Below are 12,209 nucleotides of genomic sequence, written 5' to 3'. Positions count from 1 at the left end.
TGTCTGACCATGATGTAATCTCACTGAAATCTTCCCGTATCACCCTGCCTGTTCCAAGTATAACTCCTCCTCTAGTGATTCTTGAACAGAGTATTGGCTATCACTACTGAAATTTATTACAGAAGTCAAATAGTCTTTCTCCTATCCCATTCCTTGTCCTAATCCCATATCCTGCAGTAACCTTTCCTTCTATTCCTTCCCCTACAGCTGCATTCCCGTCCCCATGACTATTAGATTTTCATCTCCCTTTACGTAATAAATTATCCCTTCAGCATCCTCATCTACGTCCTCTATCTCTTCGTCTTCAGCTTGCGACTTCGGCATGTATACCTGAACTATCGTTGTCGGTGTTGGTTTTCTGTCGATTCTGATAAGAACAACCGTATCACAGAACTGTTCACTGTAACACACTCTTTGCCCTACCTTGCTATTCATAACGAATACTACTCCCGTTGTACCATTTTCTGCTGCTGTTGATATTGCTCTATAGGCTACTTATGTGACCAGAAATCCTTTTCTTTCCGTTTCACTTCACTGACCCCTACAATATCTAGAATGAGCCTTTGCATTTCCCTTTTCAGATTTTATAGTGTCCCTACCACGTTGAAGCTTCCGACATTCCACGCCCCGACTCGTAGAACATTATCCTTTAGTTGATTATTCAATCTTTTTCTCATGATCACCTCCCCCTTAGTGGTCCCCTCCCGGAGAGCCGAATGGGGGAATATTCCGGAATCTTTTCCAGTGGAGAGATCATCATGACACTTTTTCAGTTACAGACCAGATGTGCTGTGGATACACGTTACTTGTCTTTAGTGCAATGGTTTTCATTGCCTTTTGCATCCTCATGCTGTTGATCATTGCTGATTCTTCCGCCTTTAAGAGCAGTTTTGCTCTCCTAGGACAAGAGAGTGCCCTGAACCTCTATCCGCTCCTCCGCCCTCTTTGACAAACCAATTGGCAGAATGGGGTTGACTTCTTATGCCGGAAGTCTTGGACCGTCAATGCTGATTATTAATCAAAAGTTAAGAGATGGCGGGTTTCGAACCCGGGATCGATGACATTTTGATCTCGTTTTGTTCGTAATTGAACGTTGTATTTGTTCGGGGAGGACTTCCTATGACACTCCTTGAAGCTCATAGTTGATACTTTTACTCAGTTTTTTTTAATTGCAGAGGGCAGCTAACGCTCTGACCGAACACGCTGAGCTACCATGCCGGCACGCCTAGACCACAGGTTGATTTATTCAAGAGAAAAAGCTTCACAAATTGTGCACGTCAAATCAATGGTCGACCTCTGAATTATGCAAGCAGTTATTCGGCTTGGCGTTGATTGACAGAACTGTTTTATGTCCTCCTGAGGGACGGCCTACCAAAGTCTGTCCAATTAGCGCGTTAGATCGCAGAACACCGAGGTGGCTGAAGGGCCCGCCCATGATGCTCCAAACGTTCACGACTGGGGAGAGATTCAGCGAACTTGTTGGCCAAGGTACGGTTTGGCAAGCACGCAGACAAATAGCAGAAACTCTGGTCGTGTTTGGACCGGCCTAATTTTGCTTAAATCGTCTCAGTTGTGTGTCTAGATTCGTGATTTCCTCTTAGAGAGGTCACAGTTCGCAGTGATAGACGGTAAATCATCGAGTAGAACAGAAGTGATATCTGGCATTCCGCAAGGTAGTGTTATAGGCCCTCTGCTGTTCCTGATTTACATAAATGATCTAGATGATAATCTGAGCAGCACCCTTAGATTATTTGCAGATGATGCTGTAATTTACCGTCTAGTAAAATCATCAGACGATCAATTACAATTAAAAAATGATCTAGAGAGAATTTCTGTATGGCGCGAAAAGTGGCAATTGACACTAAACAAAGAGGTCATCCACATGTGTCCTAAAAGAAATCCGATAAATTTTGGGTATACGATAAATTGCACAAATGTAAGGGCTGTGAATTCGCCTAAATACCAAGGAATTACAATTACGAGCAACTTAAATTGGAAAGACCATATAGATAATACTGTGGGGGAGGGCGAAACTAAGACTGCGCTTTGTTGGCAGAGCACTTAAAAGATGCGACAAACCCACTAAAGAGACAGCCTACATTACACTTGTTCGTCTTCTGCTGGACTATTGCTGCACGGTGTGGGATCCTTACCAGGTGGGGTTGACGGAGGACATCGAAAAAGTGCAAAGAAGAGCAGCTCGTTACGTGTTATCGTGCAATAGGTGTGAGAGTGTCACTGATATGATACGCGAGTTGGGGTGGCAGTCACTGAAACAAAGGCCGGTTTCTTTGCGGCGAGATCTATTTACGAAATATCGATCACGAACTTTCTCTTCCGAATGTGAAAATATTTTGTTGACACCAACCTACGTAGGGAGAAATGATCATCATAATAAAATAAGAGAAATCAGAGCTCAAACGGAAAGATTTAGGTGTTGCTTTTTCCCACGCGCCATTCGAGAGTGGAATGGTAGAGAAGTAGTATGAAAATGATTCGATGAACCCTCTGCTATGCACTTAAGTGTGAATTGCAGAGTAACCATGTAGATGTAGATGTAGATGTAGAAGCCCAGGACGGCTTGCCATAAAGGGTAACAAAATGGGGCGTACAACATTGACGACTTACCGCTTTGCTGTAAGAATGCCGCGAATGACACCAAAAGGAGTACTGCTATGAAAAGAAAGGGCAGCCCAGACCATCACTGCTGGTTGTCGGGCCGTTATATAATGGGTGATGGCTGCCCACCATGCCGCCCGACAGCCAGGACTGATGGTCTCGGCTGTCATTTCATACCAAGACCACTTTGGTTGACATCCGCGTCATCCTTAGAGCACAACGGTACGTCGACGATTACTCTACGCCACGTTTTGTTGCCCTTCATGTCAAGCCATCCTTGTCATACATTTCAACAAGATAATGCCTGCCCGAACACGGCGGAATTTTCTACTGCTTCTCTGCATGCTTGCCAAATCCTACTTTGGACAACAAGTTCGCCAGATCTCTCCCCAACTGAGAAAGTTTGGAACATTATGTGCAAGGCTCTCCAACTAGCTCGGGAGTTTGATGATTTAAAGTGCCAATTTGACAGAATTTGGCACGAGATTCCTCAGGAGGACATCCAACAACTCTATCAATGAACGCCAAGCCGAATAACTTCTTGTGTAGGACCAGAGATGGACCAACACATTATTGACTTGCTCAATTTGTGAAACATTTTCTCTTGAATAAATCATCCAATTTTTGTGACATTGGAATCATTTGTTTCTCTGTACATGTAAGTCACTTATACCAATTTTCACACCATTTAGAGAATTCCTTCATGATGCGTCATTTTTTTATCTTAGAGTGTACGTCTGTTGCTGTCAATAAATCCTCAGTCCACTCATAAACTTAGTTTGATATACCATGCGATCAAAGTTTCGTTAATGAGGTTAGAGAGATGAAGGCCGCAGAAGTTACGAAGGAATTAAGAGATTCTCATAGAATACACGAGCGTGGAGAGCTCCGTCAAGCAAAGTTTGGGCCAGATGCCTCAACAATTGTGTGCAGCACTTGATTTCTTTAATGGTGCACAGACAAATAGCTGTTTCAAATCTTGACATACCAGAGAAAAATTTTAGCATTATATATTATTTTGCTAAAATTTTTAGGTTAACTAAGCTGTTACAGTAAAAATTATTACCTATTTCTCTTTTAGATATACACTGATCAACCAGAATATTATGATCACTTTGGCACGGATAACAGGTGTGATGCGTTGTGGCAAGGAAGCAATGACGCGAAGCAATGAGACCTTGGTAGGTAGCTGGAAGAGGTTCACACCACATCTGCTCACATAAGTCACCTAATTTCCATAAATTCCGGGGAGGGAGGCGATGAGGTCTGACGTCACGTTTTCGATCACGTTAAATCACATGCCAGATGTTTTCGAACGGGTTCCAATCTGGCGAGTTGCGGGGGGGGGGGGGGGGGTCAGCAAATCAACTGGAACTGACCACTGTGTTCCTCGTGTCACTCCATCACACTCCTGCCCTTGTGACATGACGCATTATCTTCTTGAAAAAATGCCAGTGCCGTCAGGAAACATGATCGTCTGGAAGGGGTGTACGTGATTTGCAACCAGTGTGCGATACTCCACTGCCATCATCGTGCCTTGCACGAGCTGCACTGCACCCACGGATGCCCATTTGAATGTTCCCCAGAGCATAACGGACCTGTAGCCAGTTTCTTATCGTCTCACATTACAGGTGTCAAGGAGCTGTCCCCTGGAGCATTCGCGTCCTCCCATTAGCATGACGAAGAAGGTATCGGGATTCATCATACTACGCAGCCCCCTGCCACCGCACCAACGTCCAGTTCCAATGGTCACGTGCCCACTTTAGTCGTAGTTGCCGATGTCGTGGTATTTGTATGGTACATGCACGAGTCGTCGGCTACGGAGACCCAACGTTAGCAGGGTTCGGGGCACTGTGTGTTCTGATATACTTGTACCGTCCCCAGCATTAAAGTCTGGTGTTAGCTCCGCCACAGTTCGCCGCCTGTCCCGCTTTACCAGTCTGCCCAGCCTACGACACCCCGACATCTGTAATGACGCGTGGCCGCCCAGTCCCACGACGTCCATACGTGGTTTCACTTTAGTTTCGGCACGTGTTTAAGATACTCACCGCAGACTCCTCGAACACCCGACAAGTCGTATAGTTTCCGAAATGCTCGTGCCGAGCCTCCAGGACATCACAATCTTCCCTTGGTCAAACTCAGATAGATCGAGCGCCTACACGGACAGCACGCTAACTGATATTACATGCACCGTGCGTGTATCTGACTAGCAGTCATTCCACACCAGGTGATGCTACTATCGCCTGGAGATTTTTACACCGATACTAGGTCGGTGGCCATAATGTTCTGGCTGATGAGAGTAAATACACTCCTGGAAATGGAAAAAAGAACACATTGACACCGGTGTGTCAGACCCACCATAATTGCTCCGGACACTGCGAGAGGGCTGTACAAGCAATGATCACACGCACGGCACAGCGGACACACCAGGATCCGCGGTGTTGGCCGTCGAATGGCGCTAGCTGCGCAGCATTTGTGCACCGCCGCCGTCAGTGTCAGCCAGTTTGCCGTGGCATACGGAGCTCCATCGCAGTCTTTAACACTGGTAGCATGCCGCGACAGCGTGGACGTGAACCGTATGTGCAGTTGACGGACTTTGAGCGAGGGCGTATAGTGGGCATGCGGGAGGCCGGGTGGACGTACCGCCGAATTGCTCAACACGTGGGGCGTGAGGTCTCCACAGTACATCGATGTTGTCGCCAGTGGTCGGCGGAAGGTGCACGTGCCCGTCGACCTGGGACCGGACCGCAGCGACGCACGGATGCACGCCAAGACCGTAGGATCCTACGCAGTGCCGTAGGGGACCGCACCGCCACTTCCCAGCAAATTAGGGACACTGTTGCTCCTGGGGTATCGGCGAGGACCATTCGCAACCGTCTCCATGAAGCTGGGCTACGGTCCCGCACACCGTTAGGCCGTCTTCCGCTCACGCCCCAACATCGTGCAGCCCGCCTCCAGTGGTGTCGCGACAGGCGTGAATGGAGGGACGAATGGAGACGTGTCGTCTTCAGCGATGAGAGTCGCTTCTGCCTTGGTGCCAATGATGGTCGTATGCGTGTTTGGCGCCGTGCAGGTGAGCGCCACAATCAGGACTGCATACGACCGAGGCACACAGGGCCAACACCCGGCATCATGGTGTGGGGGGCGATCTCCTACACTGGCCGTACACCACTGGTGATCGTCGAGGGGACACTGAATAGTGCATGGTACATCCAAACCGTCATCGAACCCATCGTTCTACCATTCCTAGACCGGCAAGGGAACTTGCTGTTCCAACAGGACAATGCACGTCCGCATGTATCCCGTGCCACCCAACGTGCTCTAGAAGGTGTAAGTCAACTACCCTGGCCAGCAAGATCTCCGGATCTGTCCCCCATTGAGCATGTTTGGGACTGGATGAAGCGTCGTCTCACGCGGTCTGCACGTCCAGCACGAACGCTGGTCCAACTGAGGCGCCAGGTGGAAATGGCATGGCAAGCCGTTCCACAGGACTACATCCAGCATCTCTACGATCGTCTCCATGGGAGAATAGCAGCCTGCATTGCTGCGAAAGGTGGATATACACTGTACTAGTGCCGACATTGTGCATGCTCTGTTGCCTGTGTCTATGTGCCTGTGGTTCTGTCAGTGTGATCATGTGATGTATCTGACCCCAGGAATGTGACAATAAAGTTTCCCCTTCCTGGGACAATGAATTCACGGTGTTCTTATTTCAATTTCCAGGAGTGTAAGTCGAGAGCGCCTCGAGTAATGACGTTGTTATAGGAGCGAGGGTAGAACAATGGGTGCTGGCTTTCAGAGACTGTATGTGGCCGATATTTTAGGAGAGTTGAGGAAGGATGGCGGGGGTGGTGGGGGGAGAGAAATGGAGAAGGGGGTGGCAAGGGCTCCACCGCACATAGTCAGCCTGGTTCCTCCATGAATGTAGCTACACAGCCCTGGCAGACGGTGCTGCTGTCGTTGGAAGCTTGCAACTCCAGAAAACTTTAGCAAAGTACAGGAGGCATGCGAACGATGAGCGATGGCTCAAGAGCTGACTGTCGACTCTGAATGTAAGGAAGTGTAACGTGTTGCACATAAACCAGTGAATCGGTGAAGGGATCTACGAATGTTAAACTATGGTATTGACAAAAAATCACTGGAAACACTTTCCGAAAGCCTCAAGTAGAATGACCACATTTAACAAAATGTAGGAAAATTATATATCAATCAGAGATTCAATGAGGCTATCTTACGGCAATAGAATTTATTCACAAAAAGTGTGGGTTACAAAAGGCTTGTGAAACCGCTTCTTGAGTATTGTTCATCAGTCTAGGGCACTTACCAGGTTGGATCAACAGAAAAGGTAGAGAAGAGAACGATTTTTTGACACATAGTCAGCACGGATTCAGAAAATATCGTTCTTGTGCAACACATATACTCATGAAGTAATAAGTGCTATCGACAGGGGATGTCAAATTGAATCCATATTTTTAGATTTCCAGAAGGCTTTCGACACCATACCTCGCAAGCGTCTTCTAACCAAACTGCGTGCCTACGGAGTATCGCCTCAATTGTGCTACTGGATTCGTGATTTCCTGTCAGAAAGGTCACAGTTAGTAGTAATAAAGTAATCGAGTAGAACAGAAATAATATCCGGCGTTCGCCAAGGAAGTGTTATAGGCCCTCTATTGTTCCTGATCGATATTAACGACATAGGAGACAATCTGAGTAGCCGTCTTAGATTGTTTGCAGATGATGCTGTCATTTACCGTCTTGTAAAGTAATCAGATGATCAAAATGACTTGCAAAATAACTTAGATAACATATATGTATGGTGTGAAAAGTGGTGTTTGACCCTGAATAAGGAAAAGTGTGAAATTATTCACATGAGTACTAAAAGAAATCAGCTAAATTTCGATTACGCGATAAGTCACACAAATCTGAAGGCTGTAAATTCTACTAAATACATAGCTATTACAATTAAAACTAACCTAAATTGGAACGATCACATAGATAATATTGTGGGTAGAGCAAACCAAAGACTGCGATTCATTGCCAGAACACTTAGAAGGTGCAACAGGTCTACTAAAGAGACTGCTTACACCATGCTTGTCCGCCCTATTCTGGAGCACTGCTGTGCGGTGTGAGATCCGCATCAAGTGGGACTGACGGATGACATCGAAAAAGTACAAAGAAGGGCAACTCGTTTTGTATTATCGCGAAATAGGGGAGATAGTGTCACAGACATGAAAAGTGAATTGGAGTGGCAATCATTAAAACGACGGGATCTTCTCATAAAATTTTAATCACCAGTTTTCTCCTCCGAAAATGTTCTGTTGGCACCCACCTACATATGGAGAAATGATCATCACGATAAAATAAGACAAATCAGGGCTCGCACAGAACAATTTAAGTGCTCGTTTTTGCCGCGTGCCGTTCGACAGTGGAACGGTAGAGAGACAGCTTGAAAGTGGTTCATTGAACCCTCTGCCAGGCACATTATTGTGTATTGTGAACAGCAGACTAATCACGTAGATGTAGATGTAGATGTAGAAGATGCAACGAAGACTTGCGGGATCTTTCAGTAAGCCAGGTTACGGAGATGATCAACAGGCTCCAGTGGCAGTCGCTACAAGAGAGGCTTTCTGTTGAAATTCCCAGAGAAAAAGTTCCAAGAATAATCAGCCAACAAATTGCATATTTACGCTTGCTTGTAAGCCTCAGTCATCTGACTGGTTCGGTGCAGTACGTCAGCCTCTTCGTTTCATTTTTAGCCCTGTCACCGTACACCCTCAGTTATTTATTAGATGCGTTCTTACCTCCTTCTTTTCCTGCGGTCTTATCCTAAACAACTCCCTCTAGCGCTATTCCCTGGTACCTTCACACACTTCTTACCTTCCTGTCCCTTAGTCTATCCACTCAACGAGCGACACACAGCACAAAGAAAAGCCGAGTGAACGAAGTACGCCGGCCGCGGTGGTCTCGCGGTTCTAGGCGCGCAGTCCGGAACCGTGCGACTGCTACGGTCGCAGGTTCGAATCCTGCCTCGGGCATGGATGTGTGTGATGTCCTTAGGTTAGTTAGGTTTAAGTAGTTCTAAGTTCTAGGGGACTGATGACCACAGCAGTTGAGTCCCATAGTGCTCAGAGCCATTTGAACCATTTGAACAAAGTACCCGATAACGGCTACACGCAATCGTTTTCTGATGTTGGCGTTATTGTAAACGTGGTAGCTCAGGTCTGACCTCTACTGGTATCAGGGGACACCTCCTAATATCGTGTCGAACCCACTTTTCCGACGTAGGAAAGCAATTCAATGTGACATGGTCTCAACAACTCGCTGGAAGTCCCTTGCAGAAATACTGAGCCATGCTGACACTACAGCTGTCCATAATTGCGAAGTGTTGTCAATGCAGGATGTTGAACACGAACTGGCCTCTCAGTTATGTCCCATAGATGTTCGATGGGATACATGTCAGGAGGTATGGGTGGCCAAATCATTCGCTCCAAATGTACAAAATGTTTTTCAAACAAATCGCGAACAATTGTGTACTGGTGACGTGGCGCATTGTCATCCATAAAGCCTCAATCGTTGTCTGGGAACATGCGCTTTAAGAATGGCTGCAAATGGTCCCCAAGCAGCAGAACATAACGATTGCCAGTCAATGATAGGCTCAGTTGGACCAGAGGACCCAGTTTGTTCCATGTAAACTGAATCCACGCCATTGTGAAACCGCAACGATCTTGCACAGTGCCTTGTAGACAACTTGGGTTCATGGCTTCGTGGTGTCTGCTTCACATGATAACCCTACCATCAGCTCCTACCAACTGACATCGAGACTAATATGACCAGGCAACGGTTTTCCAGTCATGTAATGTCCAGCCGATACGGTCACGAGCCCAGGAGGGGGCCTGCAGGCTGTGCCGTTTGCATGGGGGCTTAATTAAAAAAGGATTGACTAATATTAATGAATAAATGCAATAATTTTAGTAGCTGTGTGACCGCTTACGAAGTTTCGTAACCGGGTGGCCCTGACTAGTATTAGCACGCAATCTGACTGCATAAAATAAAGATAAAGAATGACAAGCAATTTCCATTAACACAACTGATTAATTAAGTCCCCTGCAACTATAAAAGCTACGAAACAACAAAGCACAAATGTAACTGTTTTGTGTGTGGTAGTGTGACTCAACTTACATGTATCTGGCTCGGTTCTTTCTCAATACCACAAAATATTTTAAACACCATTTACAATGAACTAACTGAAAAACCATAAATACTATAATTGCACATAGAAACCAGAATTACAAGTCTAATAAATGAACACGAGCCAGATGCTTTGTTGACTGTAGCTGTGATCAAGAGGGATTGTCATTAAAAAAAAGTGTAATACCTTTTTACCTCATTATATATTGACGAAAATATTCCATTACACCAGCATCATAAATCAAAAGCCCATCTCCTTTCTCAAATATATTCTGACAATTGCAACTTCTTCCATGTATACATTACACCAACCGAACAGCGTCTACTCTCTCGCCCAACAGAACAACTGCCCTCGACATCCTCTGAACTACTACTGCCCAGTGGAGGCGGCGGAATAATAATCTTTGGCGCAATCTCTGGCGCTGTGACTCAGTGTAGCCACCTTTCACGTTCTGTTAGCAAAGGCACTCGCGTCGACCGTCTGCTGCCGTAGGCCATTAGCGCCCACTTCGCCTCACTGTCCTAATGGATACGTTCATCGTACGTCTCACTTGATTTCTATGGTTATTTGACGCAGTGTTCCTTGTCTGTTAGCACTGACAATTCTATGCAAACGCCGCTGCTTTCGGTCCTTAAGTGAAGGCCACCGGTCACTCCGTTGTCCGTGGTGAGAGGTAATGCCTGAAATTTGGTATTTACGGCACAATCTTGACGGTGTGATTCTTTGAATAGTGAACTCTCTAATGATTTACAATGTGGTATGTCCCATGCGTCTAGTTACAACTATCATTCCCCGTTCAAAGTCTGTTAACTACCGTCGTGCGGCGATAATCACGTCGGAAACCTTTTCACATGAATCACTTGAGAGTACAAATGACAACTCCGTCAGTGTACTGTCCTTTTATACCTTGTGTACGCGATAGTACCGCAGTCTACATACACTACTGGCCATTAAAATTACTACACCAAGAAGAAATGCGGATGATAAACGGGTATTCATTGTACAAATATATTATGCTAGAACTGACATGTGATTACATTTTCACGCAATTTGGGTGCATAGATCCTGAGAAATCAGTACCCAGAACTACCACCTCCGGCCGTAATAACGACCATGATACGCCTGGATATTGAGTCAAACAGAGCTTGGATGGCGTGTACAGGTACAGCAGCCCACGCAGCTTCAACACCATACCACTGTACTTCGAGAGCAGTGACCGGCGTATTGTAACGAACCAGTTGCTCGGCCACCATTGACCAGACGTTTTCAGCTGGTGAGAGTTCTGGAGAATGTGCTGGCCATGCTAGCAGTCGAACATTTTCTGTATCCAGAAAAGCCCGTACGGGGCCTGCAACTTGCGGTCGTGCATTATCCTCATAAAAAGTAGGGTTTCGCAGGGATCAAAAAAGAAAGGTAGAGCCACTGGTCGTAACACATCTGAAATGTAACGTCCACTGTTCAAAGTGCCGTCAATCAAGAGGTGACCGAGACGTGTAACCAATGGCACCCCATACCATCACGCCGGGTGATACGCCAGTATGGCGATGAAGAATGCACGCTTCCAATGTCCGTTCATCGCGATGTCGCCAAACACGGATGCGACCATCATGATGCTGTAAACAGAACCTGGATTCATCCGAAAAAATGACGTTTTGCCATTCGTGCACCCAGGTTCGTCGTTGAGTACACTATCGCAGGCGCTCCTGTCTGTGATGCAGCGTCAAGGGTAACCGCAGCCTCGGTCTCCGAGCTGATAGTCCATGCTGCTGCAAACGTCGTCGAACTGTTCGTGCAGATGGTTGTTGTCTTGCAAACGTCGCCATCTGTTGACTCAGGGATCGAGACGTGGCTGCACGATCCGTTACAGCCATGCGGATAAGATGCCTGTCATCTCGACTGCTAGTGATACGAGGCCGTTGGGATCCAGCACGGCTTTCCGTATTACCCTCCTGAACCCAACGATTCCATATTCCGCTAACAGTTATTGGATCTCGACCAACGCGAGCAGCAATGTCGCGATACGATAAACCGCAATCGCGATAGGTTACAATCCGACATTTATCAAAGTCGGAAACGTGATGGTACGCATTTCTTCGCCTTACATGAGGTATCAAAGCAACGTTTAACCAGGAAACGCCGGTCAACTGCTGTTTGTGTATGAGAAATCGGTTGGAAACTTTTCCCACGTCAGCACGTTGTAGGTGTCGCCACCGGCGCCAACCTTATGTGAATGCTCTGAAAAGCTAATCATTTGCATATCACAACATCTTCTTACCGTTGGTTAAATTTCGCGTTTGTAGCACGTCATCTTCGTGGTGAAGCAATTTTAATGGCCAGTAGTGCATGTGCGTATCGGTATCTCATGATTTCTGTCACCTCATCCCCTCTCTCCCCTACCTTA

This window comes from Schistocerca nitens, chromosome 2 (assembly GCF_023898315.1).
Source record: "Schistocerca nitens isolate TAMUIC-IGC-003100 chromosome 2, iqSchNite1.1, whole genome shotgun sequence".
NCBI lineage: Eukaryota > Metazoa > Arthropoda > Insecta > Orthoptera > Acrididae > Schistocerca > Schistocerca nitens.
This window is presented reverse-complemented; position numbering follows the sequence as displayed.